Here is a 24,171-nt window from a genome sequence, read left to right as displayed (position 1 = left end):
CAGTGATTAAAATTTTTAACGCAATTAATGCATCTGGAAGATGCATCTGCAGAATGACTCAAAATCCCCGAAATGTTTTTGTAAACGCATTTCAGGCAGTTTGTCCAAGTCTGAGCATCCAAGTCTGAGATGCTGCTAGGACTTTGGCTAACTCGTCACCCAGCTTGCGTGAAACCACTCACGGAGCATCAGGGACTCAGTAGGTCTACCTCGGACATATTGACTGACACAATTGCCAAGTGGATTGCAACAAACTGCAGACCTATTAATAATCTTGAGAACACACGCTTTACTTAGCTTTGGTTCCTCGTTTCAAGGACTTGAAGTGTCTCCCCAAGAGTGACAGAGAGAGAGTGGATAAATGTTTACAGAGTTTTTTGTTAACATGAATGTTCAAGATGTTCAATAAACATGTTAAGTGTGTATATTTTCCCTTTTTTCTCGAGTCTGTTTGCTCATGCAAAATGAAATGTGATTACTATAGAATAAAAGCGAATGATATTTAATCGTGATTAATCAAAATGAATCCACAGTAACCCTGTGATGAATCTGATTAAACATTTTAATTGTTAATTGCACTTATATATATTATAGATATTAGTGTATACTAATTAGTATATAGGTTTTTAAAAAAGTTGTATTTCGAAGGAGAGAACCTGTGCTAAAAGATCGAAGAAAACTCTTCAAATTCTCTTTGAATTTAAGCACACATTCTTTGTGTTTATTCTGCATTTACTTCATTATATTGCATAAATGTCAGTTACAAGCTTGAATACAAAGTTGAAAAAATGTAGGTGCAACCAGGCTATTGATCAAGTAATTGTGATTAATTGCGATTAATTACAGAAAATTGTGAGATTAATTAGTTATTTTTTTAATCTATTGACAGCACTAATATACATATATATATATATATATATATATATATATATATATATATATATATATATATATATATATATATATATATATATATGTATATGCATATATATATATATATATATATATATATATATATATATATATATATATATACATATATATGTATGTATATATATGTGTGTGTGTGTGTGTACACACACACACACACACATATAAATGTTGTTTTCTTCTTCTTCTTTTTCCAGCAGTTTAACTGTACAAAGGTTGTTTTGACAGTTTTTTCAATAAAGATTTGGTGGGTTTTGGTGAATACAGTTCCTCTTGTCTTAGATATGAGACGTGCAAGTGAGGGATAAAGAAGCCACATTACCCAAATAGGAAGCACTCATGGATTTACAGTCACTCTGAGGGTTTTCTGCACATTTTCATATATGATGACTGACATCAGTCATAATTTGATACACTCTGCTTTACAGCTTTATGGGAACATGTGCTGCCATTTGTCCAGAAATAGGATAGAAAAAGGATGAAAGTGATACACTGCATGCAATTTTAGCCAATTTAGTCTTCACACTAGCTCCGAAGGTGAAACATTGGCAAAGACATAAACTGAAACACCAACATGTATCACCATACAATATAATGAATTGTATATTAAAAATAGTAAACTAGCATTTATTGGAAATCAAAAAGACGTGTGAGTGATTAGAAGTTAACATGGAAATAACATATTGACTATACTAATGGATCAAACCTAGAAGCAGTTATTCATCCATGTAAGGATATGTTGAATCATTACACCACTCTACAAAATGTATTGCTCACTTATAATTTCTACCTTTGTGAAATTGTGGGGGGTGACCTTTAAAATGAATAAATACAAAGTCCTGCTCCAGAAAACAATCTATGTATTTAATATTTAATATATGTAACATATTGTTAATGAGGTCGGTTACTATGCTTGCACTATTTGACTATTTCTAAATTCCTACAATAGGATATTTATAGGATATACAGAACCTAAAAAAACTGTTATTAATTAAAGTGTTAAATAAAAGAACTACATTGGCGCTCAAACACTAGTGGGACATAGACACTCCTTTCCTTTATATGATTTATTGATGGCTATACTTTTGGCATTATACATCAACAAGCTTGTCATCTAGCAGGGATGATTTTGCTAGTGGTAACAAAATCAAGTTAGATGTAACTCGCCAGCATTGCACAAATGTAGAAATGCTCTGTTTGTAATGTCAGCTGGTAACGACATAGCAAAATAACTTTTATACAGAGTTTGGGTGGCTTCATTTACCTTAATGAATGAAATCGTCATTTGAAAAGTGAATTTTGTATTTAGTCAGGTTATCTTTGTCTACTATTAAAATTTGTTTGATGATCTGAAACGTGCAAGTTTGCAAAATGACCAAAGTCTCATTACATAAAAATGGCTTTCTTCTGGCTAATGCTAGCCAACGTTAGCTTACCGGCTAATGTGGACAATTTAATTATGCTTTGAGCTGATAATAAACTGATATTAGAGGTCTCTTATTCTAAACAACCTATTGTTGCCTACTGATGATGTTGGGAGCAGAAAAGGCACTGACGCAAGGAACTCTGGAGCAAACATAAACCTACCTTTGTTTATACTTTGCATAACGTTCATTTTTTAGACATCTGTTTAGTTCTTTCATTTTCTGCAGCTTGGGTTTCATGAGGCAGTGAACCAAATTAAGTTGTTTACCTGATGTTTTATGAGTTTGTAATTGAACCCTTGGTTTAGAGGAAAATGCTTCATAAATTAGCAGCTCTTCTGATAAATAAACAATTCAGCAAAGAAAAAGCCAGTCTCTGGCCCCATCTGCAAACATCCACACAAACACACAAAATCTGTATTGTTTTCAGTATTGCCTCTCGTCCATCCGGCAAGGAGAAGAGGGGTCAGTTGGAATCTAATGAAACAGCAATTTCATATGACAAATTGAGTCTTGATACCAAAAATTCAATTTAAGCCAGAGAAGGCTACAATAACTGAATGTCTACACATGATTATGCAATTTCTCTGTTAGCCAATGAGACCTGGCTGATGTGATTGGATTTGAGGATGCATGCTCGTAGAGACACTCATATGTTACTCCAGACAGCTGTTATTGGACACTTTATGTGCACACACATAATATGTTTATGTGTATTATTAAGCCTACAAGATAGCCTAAAAATCAGCTGATCTTAAGACTTATTGAACAATCAGCACTGTGATTATATCAGGAGTCACTAAGGTGATGTACTAGACTTCATAAAAAGCCCTGGAAGGGCCCTTCAATCTCAAGTAATGTGAAAAGAAAATGTAAAATTAATGCAGTCTCTGACTCCGACAAATCAGAGGTCCAGATATCCTTAGTACACCTCACTAGTTGCAGTGATGGAAAACAAAACAGTGACATCTTATATGATATGGAATATATATGTCAATCAATCAAATCTGTATTTCAAAAATGGTGTTGCTAGAGATAGAAAATAAACACAAAATCACTGAATGCTTTCTTATTCACACGGAAAAAAACGAAACAAAAACAAAATGCTGACCATTTCCTGTTTGAAAAGGAGTGGGAGGAAGCAAAGCTTGTCAATTCCTAGCCCTGTCTACGTCATGTAACCTTTGCAACTCGTATGAAGATACGATGTATGAATTGTTATAAGGACAATTAAAATACTAGGACCTCTAAAAAGCTAAATAACCTGATTTCCTTTTCTCAGTAGAATATTGATGAATGTCAAAAAGATATTTTTTAAAAAAGTCTCAAAATAGAGCTGCACCTATATTGACTGATTTAAAATCTGCAACGAGAGAGAGCCATTAAATCCGCTTCCTGCTTCACTACCATCCCCCCACTGCTGCTGCCTGAGGCAGTCGGATCAGTGAGAACAATGAGAATATGACACAATAACCAAAAATGACGATTGCCCATTTATACACAAAACGCAAGGAAACTTTAACTTTAATTATCAAACAAACACACCATACAATAAGTACGTGTTAATTTATTTTCAATATTCACAAATAAATGAAGCAGGAAATGGAAGTTTTCAGAGACTAGACAATTTAAATTTGTACAGTTGTCTTCATAAAAGTAATTTGTGCAAAAATGTTTAAATTGCTGTTGAATTGTAGATTAGGCTTCAGTGTAGACTGTTAATTAGATTAAAAAAAAGACTCGGCTTCTCACTTCTTAATAATTGACACCTATTTTCCCAGAACAAATCAGAGGCACATGGAGCAGACGTGAAAATATGCTTGCAATAAAAAGTAGCTGAAATGTTCAATATGACAGAAGAAAATCTGTGTGGTGGAAAATTGTGTCTCTGGGGGTAATAAACAAATCTGTTTAGCTATAAAGGAAAGGAGTTACTGTGAGAGCATCCAAAAGAAGTCTTTCAAGACATCAGAGACCTACTGCAAAGAGTTGGATCTATTTTTCTGACTAGCTTCCCTTTGTACTGCTACCCCTCCTTTTCAACTTTTGAAAGCAGGGGATGAATGAGAGAGGCAGATTTAAGTCCTCTGGCAAGGCCCTTTTTTCTCTTTTCTTTAAAATGTAAAAAGAAAAAAAAAAAGCTTTTTCAATTTGTCTGCTGATCTCCCACTTAGCTGGTACAGTATGTTACTGAGAGCAAAAATGAAATGAATACTCCTATGTCTTCATAAATCCTATTTATGACTGTTTAACTCTACAAACAAACAGTATTTTTGACATTTGTGCACAAGTACTTTCATCTACTCTGCGGCTGTTCAAAATATTTAAAAACTGGCCTTAAAATCTTTTCAACATATTATAGCAAATCATCAGAGCCCTTTGTTGTAGCCACCTACACACAGTACCTTGTCAAGTTGTTATTGTAAGCCTTTAGAGTCTGACAGAAGCTGCTGGGGTGCTCCATTTTCTCTCCAAAAGGCTCATATTTGGGATTATGTAAGACTGAAACTTTTAACTCCATGCAGTGAGCTTTGCGATGAATGTCACAGACCCCTCATATGTTGGAGTGAAATATTTGTCACGCCAGTGTGTCATTTTCTTACACATGCTGATGTGGCAAGTAAATGGCAAAAGGAAATTTAATATAAGAAGGTAACTATAAAGAAGCCCTTAATGGAATTTTCAGTTGTTTGTGGCACTGGATCACCAAAGGTTAATGACATTGTAGTGCAATGTTAAACAAGTCCTGTGTGGGTTGGTGTACTGAAAACTTAAAGTACGGTAAGTAAGTAAGAAAGAAAGATAGACATGCAGTATTGTGCGAAAGTCTCAAACCAACCCTTATTTCTTTATATTTTGTTAGGAAAATGGAAAATAGTTGCAGCAATTTACAGAAACGTCCAAACATGTATGGAATACAACATATTTTGTACAGTTGTAATAAAACTGAAAATTTCATAAGGCCACCGTTAGTCTTCAACATAGTGTGACCTCTCTTAGGCAGCTTTCTCATAATTTCTTTGAGTAGTCTTCAGGAATAGTCCTCCAAGTTCCTTGAAGCACACTCCAGAGAACTGCCTTTTGTTCCTTTTTCTCTCGAGATAATTCCACACTGCTTCCATGTAGTTACATGAGGTTCAGGTTCTGGGGAGGCCAATCCATGACTGATAGTGTTCAGTTGTGTTTTCTTTCTGAATGTGCGAATATGTATTTGGGATCACAGTCATGTTGAAAAGCGAAGACACTGCCAGATGTTTTCCAGATGGTATGGCATAGGTTGGGGTTCTGACTTCCTCTGCACATACTGACAACTATTTGACTCAGAAATTTCACATTTAGAGTCATCACTCCATCAGACCTGTTGCCACTGATTTTCAGTCCAGTTCTTGTGCACTTTGGCATTTTCTTAGCCTTTTCTCTCCATTTCCCTGCATTAAGTGGCTTTTGACAGCCACCCTTTGACTGAGATGTCTGATGAGACTTCAGTAAACAGCAAAGGGACAGATGCTTCTCTTAGGTCCAATGTCCAGAAACGTTCAAATACTGTTCATCTGCTGTAGATTATTTTTTTAGATTTGGGATTTTACTTTCTCTTCTCAGGTGTTTTGTGTGTATGTGTGAGAGAAAGTGGTGGTGGCCAGCACTCCTCGTTTGTAGTTCTGCTCTATTATACTGTACAATTCAAATTGGAAGTCCCACTCATACCCCACTGGCGTTTTCCATTTGACTCAAAAATGTGTCACATTACAGAAGCTAAAAGTGCTACAACTACCACTTCATTGTGACTTTAGGACACACTGTGTCCCCAGCATGAACAGTGAAAATGCTGTTGGAAGCTTTTTTTTTCTACTCCAAGATCAAAACGATCACCTGTTTTTCACTGTGACAACCTACACTAGCTTTATGGATATTATTGCAAGTACAAAAGAGACCTAAAGGAAAAAAGGTTCCCAAATTTTGCTCTTTTCATTTCATAACACTCCCATGATGTCATTTTATGTGTGGATTCTTTTTTGTCTGTTCAGACAGCCAGACAGAATGACAAGTACTTGTTTGGCCTTCCGTACAGGTCACTTATTCATGTCAAACAAAAAGCAGAGAAAATACTACACTCTTCACATCCCTCCATGGGGTTGCAGTTTCACATTCGACCCACAGTGACATGCTAAAAGGCTTGACCTCAGCTGGGTTTATGCTGTCAGGCTGGCAAGCGGGATGTGATTGTTAACACGGCAGCCTGACTAGCAGCAGCTCGTACCAATGAGAGGTGACCTTATAGCATCACAAAAACAAAACAGAGGTGTAGGCAGCCCCAGGAGAACAAGGGTCCTGATGTAGTGCGGTTAGAGGAGACAAGCTGGACTCCTGTTACTGATGTTGGGATAAGAGGTGTGCCAGGCATTAAAACCAGAATACAACCAACTAACATGAATCTAAAATTAGTAATGTAGGTATGCATGTGACAAATGGTTATTTTAGAAATGGCTAAAAACTTAATGACCTTAAATTTTTAAAGATGCATTTTCTGGGTCTAATATGCTGTAATTTAAAATGTGTACTTAACTCAAAAGACAACAATTCCTGAATAATGCAAAAGGCATCTGGGTCTTTACTGTGAACATAACCAGAATCTTTTTCTATCTTAACTTATCCTAAAACATCGGTCATGTGAAGGTGGTCATCATCATCAATACACCACTCGGGGCTTTCCAGTCTACGTGTACATGTACATACAAGAAGAACTCCAAGAGCACAAACCAGTGGATGGCAGCATGCAAGTTTAAGGGAATAGTATTGTATTTTATGCATATTAATTTTGCTTTCTTTGTTCTTTATAAAACTACCTTAAGAAGTTTGTACTGCCGTAAAAACAAGTTGACAGTACAAACAAGCAGGTGAAACCCATTTCATTATACTTGACAGAATGTGTAACATTCATATTTAGGGAGTTAAAACTTGTTCCTGCAATGTACATAACAATGACATGTTAAAGTGCTGTTTAGAATTCCCATATATCATCTATATTATATCTATATCCCCATATGCACAAACAATGACAGTAAGAAACATAGTTTTAATAAATAGTTCTATATAGCATTTTTATCATTTTGACTATTAGATCAATCTGTTGACCCTTTAAGAGATTTCAGAGGTCAAATATAATGTGATACCTTAAATCTTTATACAGTACTTTCTATATGCCGGTAATACACCACACTTGTAAGAATCATAGTTTCTAAGTTCTAATGGTTTTTGTCAGTTTTCAGCCAATAGATCTTTAAGGTGACCTTGAAGACCTTTGGGGGATGTAAGCCAAATTTTAATGGACTGTTAACATGACCCCACTCTATACCCCTACAGTTTTATCAGAATTCATTCAAAACTATTTGAGCTGTCGTGTTGGCAGACAGGATGACGACATGCATATCCGCAAGCTAAAAAATATATAATCTCCTATGAAGAGGTAAAAAGGGTTGGTTTTTGTAGCATATGACAAGTGGCAAAAATGGCTTAAATATGGACTTTAAAGTGAAAAAGAAAAACAGATAGAAGGGTGCATTAAAAAGTACCAAGAGGTTAGACAAATACAGTCTACAAGCTATGTTATTGCTGGAATGTGACTCTATAGCATGCATTCACTAACTTGTTTCAGTTCAGTTTAATTTCCATAGCACCAGTTCAGAGCAACCATCATTTCAATGGACTTTGTACCATAAAGACCTACAGTCTTGGGGATTATCTGATCGCTGGTGTTCTCTCTAAGAGCAAGCACTTGACAAGACCAGAGAGAAGCAGAAAGCGATCACTGACAGCAAGCCAGACAAAACACAAAATACTAGAGAGAACAGCCAAAAGTTAATGACATGCTATAGGGGCTTATAAATGCAGTGGGTATGAAAAGATGGGTGTAGAAGAGAATTATTAAGTGCTATAGGGTCAGAGGCCTGAGACCTAAGCCAGATCTTAAAAATAGAGAGGGAATCTGTCTTCTAAACCCAAACAGGGTGCTATTTCCACAGGAGAGGAGTGTGAAAGCTGAAGCTCCACCAGCCCTGGCTACTGGAATAATGAGTTCTATTAGATATGATGGGGCATGATTAATCAAGAGTTTGTATGTTAGAGAAAGATATTAAAGTCACTTCTGGATGTTACATTTAACAGTTTAATGAAGGCTAATACAGGATAGATATAATCTCTTTCTAGTCACTTTAGTACTCTCGCTGCAGCATTATAGATCAACTGAAGAACGGTCCAGTCCAGAAGCAACAACTGGATTTGCAGGCATTAAAATACATAGACTAGTTTCTATGAAAGTGTTTTAGTATCATTGCTTCACAGCATTCCTTCAGTGCTGATCGTGAAGCCATCTTCTTCAATATGCATGTCTGGTGATGTTGGTTTATCCAAGAGCCAGAATTCAAACCGGTAAAAAGGCTGTTGTGGAAATTTAAAAAATAATCAACAAGTAGGCCAGAAGCCATAGGAACCCTGTTTTAGGATTATATTGCCATATTAAGGGTTTTTAGAACAAAGAATTAATGAAAATTGTGCCTCAAAAGTTGAATTATAGTTTATAGTTTATACTTCTTATTGATCCTGATCAGGCAAAGATCAGGATCAATAGGCTGTCTCTAAACAGTAGATCTTATTATCTGAGGTCAACAGTAAGTGATGGGTTGCACTTAACCTGGTGTGCGGCATAAATAACCACGACAATGATGCCACCTTTGTTACCCTGACAACTTCAGGGTTAAACCTGAAGTAATCTCATTAAGCTCATCACCCTGCTTTGTAGTAAAGCACTCCAGTCAAATGCTTGCGAGGTACATGAAACGCTCTTTCTCAACAGAAAGTGAGCTTTTCAGATGGATAACTGTTTCATTTCCTTAACAAATGTGTGCTGTAAGAAAGCGATGATAGTTGCAGGACTCTGAAGTGGTAAAAGAGCTGGACCTATCCATGGGCAGAATAATGGGAAACAGCAGTGATAAATATTGAACATCCTCTAATGAAAGAAGATCAAAAAGCCTGAGCCGAAGACATGCGGAGCCGACACATCTTCGCCATAAATAAAACATGAGATACTGCGGGCTTCTGCTCCCAACCCAGATTTAATGAGAGAAATAATAACAAACACATATGGTGGGACGTAACTTTGCAAGACACTCTCAGATTATGTCCCAGCAGGGGACAGTGGTAAAGGAAACCCTAAAGATGATTTAAAAATTACTGTCATTAATGTATTTGCTTCTGTTAGGGAAAAAAGGGGCTTCTTGTTAAATTCCAAGCAAGGAAACTGTACATGAAATTATTTTCCTGGGCTCAAGGTGTTTCATTTTGCTAATCAAAATGTGTGCATGTGCAGTATATCATTTCAAGGTGAGTTCTGCATACATAAAACATTAAACAGAAATCTCAGTTAGAATCCTATGATGTTATGTCACTATATTTCTCATTTATTCATGGCTAAACTAAGTAGAAAGGGCAATATGTGTGCAGTATATGTTAATGTATGCAGACATTACTGTCAAAGTGTGATCTAAACCACATTCACTGTGGTAAAGAGGTCCAAAAGAAACGGTACTAGTACAATTTTGCTGGAATCTATTTGGACATACTCAAGAAGAACATGAATATGACATTTCATTTTTTTAAAGTATCTTTTTGTGTTTTTTATTCTGCTAGAAGCAGCACTCAGCTATGTCCACCCCTTTATGTGGTCATAAAGAGATGGACATGGTCAGCAATAGCACTCAGGTAGGCTGTGCTGTTTAAATGATGCTCAGTTTGTATTCAGCCAAGAAAATATCCCCCACACCATTACACCACCAGCAGCAGCAGCCTGAACAATGATAGAAGGCAGGATGGATCCATGCTTTCATGTTGTTTACACCAAATTCTACTCTCCCATCTAACATTTGGATGGTAAAAACTGACGCATCAGACCAGACAACAATTTTTACAATCTCCTTTTTGTCCATCTGTTTGAAGGCTTGGCATGTGGTGCATTCAGAGATGCTCGTCTGCATACTTTGGTTGTACTGAATGCTTATTTGAATTACTGTTGCCTTCCTATAAGATGAATCCTGTGACACCAGTTGTTTCATATGTGATGCATGGGTTCCTGAGACTTCTACATTATCAGTGTGATTTTTTTCCCCTGAAAACCCTGATATATACCATCGGGCACATGCATGTTTTGGGGTAAGTTACTAAGCGGTCACATGAAGGTGGTTTACATTATCCCTTAGCCAGTGCTTTCCAGTTTAACTATGGGTACATTTACATAAGATAGGTTTTGACAATATTTCATCTTTTTCAGACCATTCTCTGTAACCCCCTGCAGATGGTTTTGCAGGAAGATTGCAGTAGGTCAGCAGTTTCTGAAAGACTCAGACTCAGCCCGTCTGGCACCAACAACCAAGTCATGTTTAAAGTCCTCTGAATCACCTTTCTTTGCCATCTTGATGCTTTCAACTTAGCAGGTTTCCTTGGACATGTCTGCATGCCTAAATGCATTGACTTTATGCATTGTGATGGCTGATTAGATATTTGTGTCAGTGAGCAGATGAACAGGTGTACCTAATGACATTGACACATATCTATGTGTGTGTGTGTGTGTGTGTGTGTGTGTGTGTGTGTGTGTGTGTGTGTGTGTGTGTGTGTGTGTGTGTGTGTGCAGATAAAGATGCAGATGCACTGCCCTATAAAGATTTCAAAAGTCCTGGAACATCTCACAAACTATCAGCAACTTTATTGCTGGACCAGCATGTTTAGGTTTGTGGTTAATATTAAGGATGACCCTGATGAAGCCTGCTTCATTGTTCATCAACATTTTTAGTACAATATATAAAACAATGTTTAGTTTGAAGAGTTGCGCTATTAGAAATCTTTTCCTTCTCTTCCATGCTCCTTAGAATATGGCACTTTGTTGTAACTGGCCCAAATTTGAATGGCTGACATAACTGGTAACTGGTCAACACACCATCGTGGGGGCTACATTTGAAATGGCAATATTTTTGTTTTTGGAGAGTTCAGTCAGAAGAAATGTACCATGTATACATACACACATAAGCTGAATAAGTAAAACCTGTTGTTTTATTTACCATTTTTCCCTCTTTCTTTCTTTCTTGCTTTCGTGGGGCGATTGTGGCTCAAGAGTTGGGAGTTTGCCTTGTAATCGGAAGGTTGCTGGTTCGAGCCCCGGCTTGGACAGTCTCGGTCGTTGTGTCCTTGGGCAAGACACTTCACCCGTTGCCTACTGGTGGTGGTCAGAGGGCCCGGTGGCGCCAGGGTCCGGCAGCCTCGCCTCTGTCAGTGCACCCCAGGGTGGCTGTGGCTACAATGTAGCTTGCCATCACCAGTGTGTGAATGTGTGTGTGGATGACTGGATGTGTAAAGCGCTTTGGGGTCCTTAGGGACTAGTAAAAGCGCTATACAAATACAGGCCATTTACCATTCTTTCTTTCTGTTAACTTCAAATTAAAGGTGATTTGGAGCATAGGCAAATGAGGTTCTCCCTTGGGGCATCACCAAATAGATAAACACCAAAGAGAATTTAATTATTTGTAATTAATTCCAGACATTGAATCTGCTTTTAAAGGTCTGTCACAGATTTTCTGGGTCGCTTATGGTGAGGTGAACCATGGAACAACAAAATAACCTCTTAATGGAATGAGAGGAGGTGTCGAAAACAAACATGAACAAAAGTGCTTTGTGTTGTAAATAAGGTTATTTAAGGACTAAACATGACCAGAAAGCCTTTAGAAGGGACACCTTCTATGAAGCATCTACAGGACAGCACACAAATTATGGGAAACCACGTTACATTTAGCACAGTGCCAACAGCTCTCAAGCCTTCAGCTGCGTAATTCTGACTGCATAGTCCACATGATGATGCTTGCAACTCAAAGTAGAATTTTAGTCATGCTCAAATCAAGAGACAAGTGGACTATTTTCACAGCACTCCATCACAAAAGAGCAATTTTGATTCCTCAGAGCACCGTCCCTTTGGCCCAAATAGATGACCCACCTAGCCGAGACTTTATGTGGGTGAATCCTGCCATTTGATGATCTTTGAGTCCCCTTGATTCTGCTATCTCTTGACAAAAGGGGAAAAATATTGCATTTTCAAGCCATATAATCTACATGAAATTGGTTGCTATTATGTATTTTTATAAATGTCATGTCACCGCTGACTATGAGGCGTAGCCTTTACTGGACAGCTGAATTGACCATTTTGCCTGTTTGCATCAGTGGGTGCTCCTTATCTGGTTGCAATATATTTCTATTGTCATTTTCACATTAACCATGACACGATTGCCAACATCCTGTCATATTGTTGACATATTGCAGTTATTTCTGTCAAAACTGAAAAGAAAAAAGAAGAAGAATCCCTCCATTTTCTTCTGCTTCTCCAATTCAGGGTCACGGGTGGTCTGGAGCACTATCCCAGCTGCCATAGAGTGAGTGAGAAGTGGGGTACACCCGTTTGGACAGGCCACCAGTTTGTCACAAGGTTAATACAGAGAGACAATCAACCATTCACTCTCACATGCACACCGTAATTTAGAATCACCAGTTAACCTAACCCCACTAACAGCATGCCTTTAGACTGTGGGAGAAAGGCAGAACATGCAAAAACTACACACAAAGGCCCCAGCCACATGGTATAATAATTCCATCTATTTGGATAATGTTGTTTAACATAACATAAACTATACTGATATCTTGCGGTGGCAGTTGTCTATTGTTGTGCTAGACGAGATACTCCCCACTCTTTTCTGAGATCACTTACAATCTGTGTATTATTACACACATGCCCAGATATGTGTGTAAAAACAGGGACACCGGCAAGTAAACAAGTAAATAACTGTGATTTATCAACTTAACAGATAAGTATTGTTAGCCTGTTTTTCTGAGCTCTTTAAGAGATTAATGATCCACACGCTGTAAGAATGTGATTTTATAGAATATAATGCATTACTGTAGATTAAACAAAATTTTAAGTATTTAAATTGAGCTCAACCATCTGCACTAACAATAGTAATGCTTATAACACTGATTGGAAACTTTTTTTTACGCAGAATAAATGCTTAGTTAAAATTTGCCATAGTGTCGTAATGCTTCTTTTTCAGAAAAAATGGTTTAAAAACATTTCTTTTGGACTCCTTATTTTTAGCTAATACTGTATAAGTGTAGTGTACCATGTGAATAAGTCTCCACACTTCACTGCCTTGATGACACCTGTTTACAATCTTATGAGTATCCCCTATGCAACTTGAAGTTTGTAGAGTTGATTGTCGTTGAAGTTTTCTGTAAATACACATTGACCAGTTGTTATACATTTAAAGAATTTTGATTTATTAGGGCAGTTATTATGTATCTAAAAACACATTGGGTTTACTTGTTTTATTAAGTTTGTATGACAAATATGAATCACATTATGTTAATGCAAACGCTAAGCAGGGAAATTATGCAAAAATATGAACAGAGAATTAGAAAATCTATATTTTAATAGATCTTCATCATGTATTTTCTTCCTGTCATAAAATTATTTATTCAGAGAACTGATCAAATATTCTTCACCCTTTCAAACCAGAATATGGAGACAAAGCTTCTCATGTCGTAAACATTGTAAAAGTGTCCATTTTAACCTAAACAGCGTCCTTTTCCTAAAGCCAATCAGTGATTAAAAACCAAACTAAAAAAGTAATTGAAAATATAAACTAATAATAGTCCCCAATCTTCTAGTAATGATCCCCAGACTCCTGGATTAAAGTCTTTAGGCTTCAAAGAGAATCTCTGTGATTCATCTGGAGGTTACCAGACAAGGAAAGTCAAGAATTCTCAGTATTCAAAGCAACAGTACAACACAAGACGTAGTGTCTACATTGTGGACCTTGTAGTAAGTGGGGTTACAGCGGTTGACCAAGAGCTTCAATTCAGACTACAGTCAGCTATAGAAAGCCACTTCTTTGACTTGTGCACAGTCTGTAGAACATCATTCAAAACCACACTGTTGCAGAAAACAATCAAATTTAATTCCAATGCCATATCTCTGCTATTCCAATTAATTATACTGTGTCATTGTGTAGTTTTGTATTTCTTTGAGGGTACATTTGTCCTGTTTCCCACTTAATGATTTCCACTTAACTTAATTAAGTGCATTAGCCACCTGGCTGCATATAAAAGAGTACCAGGCCCCTGGGACTGAGATAAAGAACTGCTGATCTTGCAATAGTGAATCATTATGGCCCAAATTCCTGTAGGTTCTTGTTGTAATCACTGATTAGAACGTGTTCAGTCAAAAAAAAAAAAAAAAAAGTGAAATGATCTTTGAATTCTCCGCCTTTGCTGCTAAGTTGTAATAAAAACATTTGCTTTTTGGTTTGTGACAGCACACTGCAAAATAGTTTCATCCACAGTGTAGTGGACATTAAAGACTTGTAAGCTAAAGACCTGGCATATAAATTGTATTAGCATTCAAAAGCAGGCAGACTTCTTGTTCTCATTAGTGTCAATTAAAGCGTCTTTTTAAATATATAAGTAATGCACAACATTGCTTATATGAAATATTGCATCTCCAATGGGTAGGATAGTTCCATATTTGGTTCCAAACTAAGGGTACAGGTATGCTACAATGAGAAAGTGAATTTTTTTATTCCTCTGGAAACAATAACCCATCAGTCCACAATGGGAATTAACAAGTTCATTTCACATAGAAGGATGGAAATAAGTCTGATAAGGTTAATTGAAGCAATTTCAAGTTTTTGCAGAATACAAGAGCTCATGTAAATGATTGGAAGTAAAAATAATTACTTTGCTCTTTGAATGGGGCAACATCCCAATTAAAATGAATCAGGTTAATAAAATTCCAATTACCTGTGTTTGGGAAAAAGCAATTCACAATAGGACCAATGTGTCTTTAATTGCCTGTCATATAGGTAAAAAGCAACCTACGTCATTAATATTTGTAATTTTTCTTGTAAATAATGTGCGCCTTCTCTTTCGAGTTCCTCATGGATGCCAATTACAGCTAAAGCCTCTTTGTTTTCTGCAGCTATGGGAAGGAAATAGGCCTGGGCTGCTGCCAGTCAAATGTACTAAAAGCATTTGGATGGCCACATTAATTAATAGTCTGTAAATACTTGGAGGCTGGTTAAAAAAGGTGACTCCTAATACACCTCAAACTCTTTCTTTCTGACTGCATTAACTTGTCAGTCTCCTCATTTGAAAGCCCCTGAGCTCAGTAATTACACTTTATACAATAGTCTGCATGCTAAGTTGCATAATTATGTCCTGATTTGAGGCTTTCCCAGCCTCTGTCATCCCGTCCCTTTCCTTTATTTATTGGCCTCATGGGTAGAGTGAGTAGAAGGCAAAAAGGCGGGGCAGTTTAGAAACAGGCGTGCAGGGTGACTCATCACTTGAAGCAAGAGGATTACCACCACTGGGCATAATGTTCACAGTGGAGTCAAAACTGATCATCAAGTGTGACTAAAGGCAGGTTAGCTTTTGCACGGATCATTCTTTTCGAGAGCTGACTTGATGCTCTGCTATTTAATATTTCACTGCACCGTCTCGCTCTGTGAATATGAATTAACACTGTGTTCCTGACATTTTTAAACTGGTTTCACACTGATGTATAACAAGGCAGAAATTTACTGGTGTATTATTACTTGGGGCAACATTTTTGTCTGAGTCGACCTCTATTCATTAATTGAGTGCCAAAACCTGCTCTATAATATTAGGGCATAACATTTTTTATTTTTTTAATGTGACATTTATTAGTTCATTACCTAGTGCCCTTGTAATGACATACATCTGATTAGTCTTTATACATATGACTGTATGTCATACAGCGATAAACTGTGATTCAGCAGCTACCACTTTTAGCACCAATAACTTGAAGTGCTCGTTCTCAGTTTGCCTTTATCACTCCCACATTGTTCTGAAATCATTTTGACCCACTCTTTATAACAAATTGAAGCAATGCTGTTATCCGCTGAATTCATTCATTCATTCATTCGCTGGTTTGTGGGTATTTATTTATGCACAGCTCTTTTAAGGTTGTGCCACAGCCTTTCAATTCGCTCAAGTTCTGTACTATGACTGAGGCATTATAACACTTTGATTCTTTTCTTTTTCAGCCATTCTGTTGTAGATTTGCTGATACCCCTAGGATCATTTCCCTGTTGCATGAACTAAATTTGGCCAGGCTTTGGCTGTCAGCAGATGACCTCCCAACTGACTCTAAAATACTTTGAATAAACCACAGACTTCTCAGTATACCAATGTGCCCAGGTCCTGTGCCTGCAAAATGCCCAAGTCATGACCAATGTTCCCTCTAATTTTTCATGTGTCTGAGCGAACACACAAACTCCCTGAGCGGTCCCTTGGCAGCAGCAGTGTGGTCACGCACTGTGGTCACGCCAGCATCGAATCCATACAAGTTACATGGTTTATTAAAATAATCAAATTACAGCATTTACATTTATGTTAGACTACTTTTAATTAACTGCTTTAGCCCACTTACAATGAAAATTAAAAAAAAATCTTGTTCATGACCTGTGTAGTATGTTAACACTATTGGAAGTAAAAATAACTTGAACTCCAATTTTGAAAACACAACTTTTTTTTTTTTTTTTTTAATATAAAGCTCTGACTTGTATTATGAGTCTGTGATCTGGGAGAGAGTCCTGTAACTCTCTGTCTGCAAAATACAGTATATAATGACCAATGTTGGGCAATTAATTATATAGTTACTTCTTCAAAAAGAGTTATGCAAACAACAAAGTTTTTTGCAGCTGTTTACCTAAAAATGCAGCCAAGGCATTTTTTTAAATAAACATTTCAAACTATTTACAGAACAATCAGCTGTTCTGCATCAAATCTGATGCCACACAAATTCTTTGTGCCACTACAAAAAATAATTTCTGTCCACTATGAGATAAAGGAGAACAACAGCCTGATACCTGCAGGCCTGACAACAGGAGATGTATCAGTCCTGTAACACCTGTAACATTCAGCAGTCGCCTCATTGTTCTGACACACACAACAAAACTATTGACTACACTACACACTAACTACACAAGATTTGTGCTAAACGTTGAAAATCTCTCACATCTCAAACCACCGCCGTCACTCCTAAAACTCCCCCCTTCCTAAACAACTAAATGCCATGTTGCCATATCATTTTTTGATTGGTCGACATGGTACATTTTTCGACCAATAAGAAAGGGTGGTGGGGGGGGGTTGGTTTTGTTTTTGCTCACAGGCGTAGAGCGCTTTCGAGTGTTTTCCTTATAAAACACAGTTTTAACCGTTTCTTCCCGCAGTACATATAAACCACAATAGTATTCAGGAAGAAAACCAAACATTGCAGATATTTTTATCATAACTCTGGTTTTACGTGGCCGATCAACAACAATTTAAAAACTGGTATAAAGTCCACACTTTTTCCGTCAATTGTTCCGTCTGTCCTGCTCACATCTCCAATGGTTGTACACGTTGTCATTAATGTGGCTTCACTCCACATCAGCCACGCCGCTTTGCTAGCTAAAACACGGTGTCGGCACATAAGGACGCTGTCATAGCCTGTCAACGACGCTGATTAGCTGCGTATATACGATGTGAATCGCATCATTGGCTGGACTATGGTATAAGGTGGCATCGTTCTAATCCCATACGGGAGCAGCCAGTCACTTACTGAATAACAGTGCAAAACAGAATTGTTAAAGTATTCATTTTAATTTCAATTCAGGTTACTTTTTTTTTTTTTGTGCGCAGCACAGATTTTCTGTGCGCAGAGACCGTGCCAGCAGTGCGCAATAGCGCACGCGCGCAGCTTAGAGGGAACATTGGTCATGACCTCACCACAACCATGCTTGACAGCTGTTTGTGCCGATATGCTTGTCTATCCAACCAATGATCTGTTAAGTGCATTTGATTTGTAACACCTGGCTACTATTTACCATCCTAATTTCTTCTGAAGAGGTAAAGGTGAACTCATTAATCATTAATAGTTGATTAGTCCTGTGAAAAGGAAAGTGTTCACAGGACTTTGTGCAGTCCCGCAAAGACTTTCCATGTTTTTTTCGGAGATAAGAAGGACTTGTTGCTATTATTGCAATGAAGAATGTCAGCATCGACTCTAATGAAGTCTAACCACACTTTTAAATGTTCAGTTCTCTGTGCCTTTGTGCCTCAAGGCCTGCTTGCATTGTGGTGAAAAAGACAGCTACCCCTGCCCCTTGCAGATAAGCTCAGAGAAACTTCTGGAACAGGAATAACAAGAGTAATGACACAGGGTTATAATGAAAGTCTTGATCTTATTGTCCATTTTTTTTAAATCTTTTATAACTGGTAATTAGGACATTGTTCCAAAACATATTTTTGTATTGTTAACTGAGAAAACAGCAAGAATAGTTTTGAAAGTTATACATACATTTTTGATGGTCTGACCTAGAAAATGGTTACCTTTGCGGATTTTATGACGGATACTCATTAGAACAGGAAAATGAGACATTCAGCTTCCATAGGTTAAACTGAAAGAAGCATTTTTGAAAAGGGCCATATTCTCACAACTAGACAAATCTGAGTTAAAAATATGAAATTCTAATTCGTGCATACTAATGACACCAACTTCCAAGACACCTAGACCTGCACATCATATTTCATCATAGCGCAAGAAAAGTACAAGTCTTCCCACTTTCCTCACAAAGCCAGAATTAACTGTGATGGAAACTGTGCCACAAATGTCCTGAGCCTCCTTTGATGTGTGATCACATATCTGTTTATATGATTTATGTCATTATATTAATAATGAGAACTGTTCTGGCTTGTGAGCTAGTGCAGTCCAAAATGAGAACTTGGATTCTCTCTTGTGAAACTATTATCATGCAAAATCTAAGTAATTTTTAAAGTAATGTAAGACTGTTTTTACACTTGTAAAAAATAAAAATAATATAAATAAATATAAATAAAAAATTCTTTTTTTGTGTGAAAAAAAATTGCACGAACTCCAGGCCTCGAGGGCTGCAGGTTTTATATGTGTCCTTGATCCAACACAGGTGATTTAAATGGCTAAATGACCTCCTCAACATGTCTTGAAGTTTTCCAGAAGCCTGGTAATGAACTAACCATTTGATTCTGGTGTGTTGACCCAGGGTGATATCTAAAACCTGCAGGACACCGCCACTCGAGGCCTGGAGTTCGACACCCCTGCACTAAAACAATGACACACGATTATCTTAAACAGTGGAAGATACTATGGTAAAACAGTTTTCTGTTGTTGGCTAGGGCAGAGTTTTCCCATTTTGTCACTCAGTTCACACAAACCATGAAAGTGTTACATTTTTATTCTAACCTTGCTTTGATATCAATATTTCTTTTATGGTGGCTCACAGAATTAGTTTCAATGATAGTACTGGGTGTCTAGTATAGAAATTTGAAATACGAATGTAGAATGCAAAGGGAGAAAGCGAGAGTCCATATGCAGAGCTTTTAAAAATGTGAACAGAGGGAACTAAACTTTTTGGGGGGATATTATATTTGACATTTCATTTTGAACATTTGGAGTATTCACAGGTAAACTCACAAAACACTTTTGTGCAACACAAGTATCAAACAAAAGTATCCAAAAACCTTCACACACAATCACTAAAAGTGAGCATAAGCCACAAGGAAAGGTGTGTCACCTCTACCTCTTTATTGATGCTCCATTAGGAGGATGTAGAAAGCAGGTAGAAGCAGCAAAGGACATATACTGCCTGTACAGAGTAGCACCCCTGCAGGACAAAAGGATAAAATATATTTTCAGAGCTTGTTTGTAACATCACCGAAGTTCACAGCAGACCAACACAATTCTTGAGCTACTGGGAAATGTCCTGAATATTCAGATACTGAAACTGTGCTGGCATTTTCGTCTTTTGTGCGTGTGGAGTCAGGACAACATTGTCTATCCAGCCATCCATCCATTTTCTTCCACTCATCCACTTTAGGGTTGGGTTTGTGCCCTGGACAGACAACCATTCATGGTGACATTCACACCCGCGGCCATTCACCTTACATGCATCTCTTTGGACTGTGGGAAGGGAACCATAGTTCCTGGAGAGAACCCATGCAAACACAGGGAGAATATGGAAACTTCCAAAAAGGCAAAAAGCCCCCAAGATTGAGCAGATAGATTCAAACACATGACCTTTTTGTCGTGAGGCATCGGTGTGTTGGCAGGAGTTCATCTTCTCAGCCAGTTCTGGTATATTTATAGTAGAGGTGCAACGATACTCATATCGATGTTGAACCGTTTGATACAGTGCTTTCGGTTCGGTACGCATATGTATCGAACAATACAAAATTTTTAATTTATTTTATCAACTTTCCTTCTGACGATGCTGTCTGTGTTGAGCGCTCAGTGGATCTGCGCTCGACAGTGCAGCCTAGGCGGAGTAGTCGAACGCAGATTCACTGAGCGCAGGGCAAGCTAGCAAGACAGAAGTTAAGCTCTCCTTGCAACATGGCAAATTGAACCTCCCCCACCCTAATTCAGATGTGGCGTTTGGAACTATTTTGGTTTTCATGTGAGGTATGACCCTGAAGGTAAGCGCGTCATGGACTAAAGTAAAACAGTATGTTGGATGTGCCAGGCAATGCTCAATTACATTGGTGGGAACTACTGCGTTAGCGCAGTTAGCTCATTAACGTGTTGACGCCGTCCAGCCCCACGCACGGGGCGATCCGCGGTAGCTCGTTAACGGAGTTTTGCCGTGTTGTGGCGTTAACGTCATTTCAACGAGATTTACGCTGACAGCACTAGTGGGAACACAACGAATATGACTGCACATTTACTCCGATATCATCCTAGTGCAAAGACAAGTGGAAGCAGACAAAAACAACAAGCACGCATGCTACAAACTTTACCCGAGTCATTTAGGCTACGTTCACACTGCAGGCGAAAGCGCATCAAATCCGATTTTTTTTGACCCTATGCGACCCATATCCGATCATGCTATGACAGTGTGAATGGCGCAAATCCGATATTTTCAAATCCGATCTGGGTCACTTATGTGGTACTGAATCCGATACATATCCGATGTTTTAGAAAGCGACTGCTGTTTGAACGGTCATGTCGCATTAAATCCATCTTTTACGTCACCGACACAAGACAGACGCCAATTATCAGCGCCAGAAAAGACATCGTGAACGCTTCCTGGCCATCCCGTGTACATGTCAGTGAAACTGTTGGGAAGACAACGTTGGAGAAACGTGAACATTTTATTTGTACTGTATAATCTGCAGATTCTGACAGAAATCTGCAACTATCCTTTGAAGCACCGCTCCTCTCCTAAACAGCAATAAGGATAATTATTAGGTTATTTACATTATTATGTAAATAACAAAATAACTTAAAGCAAAAATTGGGAAACGTAGAGTCCGAAGTCTTTATATTAACGGCCATCTGTCAAACAATACTGTTTGCTCTGGGTCTAAACAGAGCGCGTTGTGTGTGAGGTCTTCTTTTGCGCATCCGGGCCACTTTGAGCGTTCACACTAGAGCACGTTTGCTGTCGCATTTTATTTGTAGTGTGAACACGCAGACAAAAAAATCGGATTTGATCAAAAAGTCGGAATTGAGCATTAAGACCTGCAGTGTGAACATAGCCTTAGACAGCCGTTAGCACATGATTCTCCTTATGGGGACCTGATATGTTTAATATGCTCCTGAGAATATAGCCCAGAAGAAGGTATAGTATAGCTTTTATTTTGGAAAGAGCCATTTCTCTGTAATAAACTCTCTTTTCCAAAGATGAGTGATTCCTCAATCAGATATATTTATTTTTTTATTACTTTGTTGTTTCAGCAACATTAAATTTAAAAACTGTACTTTTGAGTTAAAATATATATTTATAATTTTAATAAATGACAAATTAAAAAGGCATGAACATTTTTTTTTGTATCGAAAAAATATCGAACCGTGACACCACAGTATCGAACCGAACCGTGAATTTTGTGTATCGTTGCACCCCTAATTTATAGGTGTCAGTAGTTCCATCAATAAATTACATTATCTTTCACACTAGACTTTTTATTCCAACATCCAAGGGATGTGTAAGGGGGGTTTTATAAAGCTGCTCTAATTTTCAGTGAGAAGCTGTGTGATTTGAAGTGTTTGCCATTCTGTTGTTCAATTCTTTTCAATTCAGTTTTATTCATATAACACCAAATCAAAACAACAGGTACCTCAAGGCACTTGATGAAAAGACTTGTAAGGAAAAGACCCTACAATAATACAGGGAAAACCACAACAATCCTACTATCAGCCAGAACTTGGTGACGGTGGGAGATAAAAGTTCCCTTTTAACAGGAGGAAACCTCCGGCAGAACCAGGCTCAAGGAGTTTCTCTGTGTCTCCTGTCTGGGATTTCCTGTGTATCTACATGTGTTGTTCATTGTGGCTTTTTCAGTTTCTTTACAATGTATTCTGAAGGTGATCTTGGTTTTTCTATGTTCCTTCCCTTGTTATTCCCTTGAATGAGTTCATTTGTGTCTTATTATCCCTTTCCCCTAATTCCAGTCTGCCCTCTATACTCTTTCACTTCAGTTTCTTCCAACAAGAAACAACACATACTATTAAAAATGTCTGGGAAATCAACAAAATAAAATGGGTTTTTATGGAAATTGAATAGGTGCAACTTCTAATAAACGATAAACAGGAGCCTAATGCATCTATCTTATAGTGACATAAATCACCAGTGATACTGAATGTATTTCTACCCTGCCCCTTAATTAAAAGGCCTTCAGCAGCCACAAGTGTGACTTCACAAAGAGATACAGTTGTCATGTTGTGTGGATGGTGTAGCGGCTGTAGTGGAAGTGGTCCTGTGTCTTCTATTGCAGGTTGTTTTAGGGGTTTTTTGTTGTTTTTGTATCATATGTGTAATGCTTTTTATTATGTTTTCAGAGAGCACCTTTTCATTTAACCACCTGCCACTCAGCCTTGTCTTTTGTCTGCTTTTGGGTCCACTTCATTGCCAGCATGACAGAAATAACAGGTATTGTCCTTGAGTTTGTAAATGAAACAACAAATTGATGTCACGTCCGCTGACTCTGTTTCTGTTTTGCCACTGTTTCTGCACATCATGCACCTCTTTTTTTGTAACCTGCCGCTGGGTTGTAAACACGAGTGTGCAATTGTGTCAGTTTTTACTGCCATTTTATTGATATGCCACTACTTAGAAATTCACAGATTATAAAATAGGAGATGTTGCAACATTTTGAAATGATGAGACTTTTTGGAAAAAAAACCCAAAAAACTTTACTTCAAGATTTGACTTCTTCTCCTATGTCAGAGCTAACAAGGAGTCATTGCCTTAGTAGCGGCACCTGTTGTTCATGAGAATACTGCAGCAGATACCTGCACCATAACAGCTAGCATAACTGGATGTGGGTGTTTGATGATGTTAACGGTGGCATGTGATGAAACCAATGTGGCAGGTTTACTGGGGCCTTATCTCCTAGTCTTTAAAACGGACGTAGCTACCGTGGCATCACATACTCGCTTCCAAAGTTCTATCTGTTATATAACTATGTGTTTCTTAAAAACATGCCTTGGTTAAATAAAGGTTAAACTGACTTGTTGCACCATCTTTTGGCAGAAACTTGCACTGCATGGAAATAAAGTCTGGCCCAGGTTTAACTTTACTAGATATCTTGTCAATTAAACACATAGATATGGTGCACTGGTTGTTTCAGAAATCTCTAAAATTATTTTTAACACATGAGTTTGCAATAAATACCTTCAAGTTGATACCAT

General features: G+C 37.7%; 1 pseudogene; it reads right to left on the bottom strand.

Moving 5' to 3' along the window:
• The window catches only part of LOC146360930 (uncharacterized), a 122,139-nt pseudogene that overhangs the window by 15,410 nt on the left and 82,558 nt on the right, over nucleotides 1–24,171 (bottom strand).

This window comes from Perissodus microlepis, chromosome 23, assembly GCF_051167445.1.
Source record: "Perissodus microlepis isolate ML-2025 ecotype Zambia chromosome 23, ASM5116744v1, whole genome shotgun sequence".
In the NCBI taxonomy this organism is placed as follows: domain Eukaryota; kingdom Metazoa; phylum Chordata; class Actinopteri; order Cichliformes; family Cichlidae; genus Perissodus; species Perissodus microlepis.
The sequence above is the reverse complement of the archived record's forward strand: the minus strand, read 5'-3'. Positions and strand labels throughout refer to the sequence as shown.